The sequence below is a fragment of the Puntigrus tetrazona genome, chromosome 20 (genome assembly GCF_018831695.1).
Source record: "Puntigrus tetrazona isolate hp1 chromosome 20, ASM1883169v1, whole genome shotgun sequence".
Classification (NCBI taxonomy): domain Eukaryota; kingdom Metazoa; phylum Chordata; class Actinopteri; order Cypriniformes; family Cyprinidae; genus Puntigrus; species Puntigrus tetrazona.
In genome coordinates this window covers 24357616-24359259 of record NC_056718.1, presented here as the reverse complement: position 1 = coordinate 24359259, position 1644 = coordinate 24357616, and the positions used below count along the sequence as shown (strand labels likewise).

The following is a 1644-nucleotide window of genomic DNA, read 5'->3' as shown; positions in this document are numbered from 1 at the left end:
TCATTTCCCAACAACTTCTGTAGGTTAACTTGTTAGCAAGTAAAAATGTAGCAAAAAATCACAATGAGTTGCTACGGATGTTATTCATTTTGCATAATAAGCCAAAAACCCATTCGAAATCCTTTCGACTTCTGCAAACTGAAGTGTTAAAATGCAACTCTCTTCTGGGTTTTGGCCAACAACATGACGTCATCCCCGCAGTGCCTCGGCTCAAAAGTCTGCGTGTTTTACCGCCATTAAGGCCAAGACATGTTCAACATCTGTTCTTCGTTCAGCCCGAAGACCTCTAGATATCATTGTGCTTTCTTTCATGTGCATGGGCTCATTTGATAGTCAAGTCTGTTTGAGACACACAACACGGCTGGATCTCCTTCTCTCTCTCTCACACACACACACACACACACATCAGACACCACTGGGATTGAGGAAACTCAGTAAAGTCAGCAGTTCACATAAGAGGAAGGCCTGTATCAGCACTTAAAGACACTCCGCCAGCTCAGCAGATATGAGCGAGACAGTAAAAACCTTATAAAATAAAAGAGCTAAAAAATGGAGACCGGGCGAGCGAGCACAGGCATATGCTGGGAGAGAGAGGAACAAACAGTAAGATATATTCTGACGACTTCAGTAGGTAAGTGACAGATGGAGGCACATATGCTGGGAGTGTTTTTCTGTTGCTTCAAAAGAGATACTTGTTGAGTGGTGAGCGCACGGAGCAGTTTAGCAGTCGTCTTTTAAACATAGCCCGAACCCTAATCATCTTCAGCTGGCAAACGATGAAACGAGCGAGGAAATAATTCACACCGAAGGAAGGACAGGCTTGCTCTGCGTTCAAACACGCCTACTTCCAAACTCAGCACGTCAAATAGCGCGATGTTTTTCAAAGCCGAAATTTCGAAGGTTCGCATTTCTGTGCAAACCCGTTTCCACCTCAGCAGCGAAAGACTTTTTATCCCTTTTATGCTTTTTTTTTTTTTTTTTCGCCTCACAATTCTGAATTGCATGAAATACAAACGACATAAACCTGTCATTTCCAGAATAAAAGTCATCATTTCCTTTCGTTTTTTGGTTTTTTTATTCACAGGTCTGTTTTCTGGAAGGCAAAAAAAAAAACTAAATAAAATAAATAAAAAATTAAATAAATAAAAACAAACAGAGTAGTAAGATATAAACTAGATATAAACTGAAAAATGTTGAAAAAAATGCAACAAAAAAATTGCTGCAGAAACCATTTTTGACTCAAAAAATTGCTAGTTAAATTTTTGCAAAGCAGCCAAAAGTGTATGAATGCTTGTTATTTAATTGCTTTCATGAGGAGCTTCAGTTTAATGACAACTGGAATATTCACAGACAATCACTTCAAAACGTCCACAGTTACACTTTAAGTGATAATTCAAAATATTTCTCCCACTTTATCAGTTTTTGGAGTCTAACTCAACAGTGAAACATTTCTCAAGTCTCTTTCAGGACACTTTAAATAATTCAAGGTGCATCCATGCGGTTATCTCCTGGGGAACATCTCTATTCCTCTCTCTCTCTCTCACACACACACACACACACACACACACACACACACACACACACACAGAGATGTCCATGTAGATAATCTGTCTTTGTTGCATCTCTTTAAAGGTTCAATGAGTC

The 1644-nt window shown here is 39.2% G+C and overlaps 1 long non-coding RNA gene across 1 annotated transcript in view; it reads left to right on the top strand.

Annotated features, from left to right (window-relative positions):
* The first annotated feature begins 421 nt into the window (after window positions 1–421).
* The window catches only part of LOC122325262, a 1897-nt gene continuing 674 nt past the window's right edge, over window positions 422–1644 (top strand). Inside the window, exons 1-2 of the long non-coding RNA XR_006247277.1 lie at window positions 422–631; window positions 1633–1644. The exon at window positions 1633–1644 is cut by the window's right edge and continues 674 nt beyond it. This is a non-coding gene — a long non-coding RNA (uncharacterized LOC122325262). The remainder of the gene's footprint in view (window positions 632–1632) is intronic.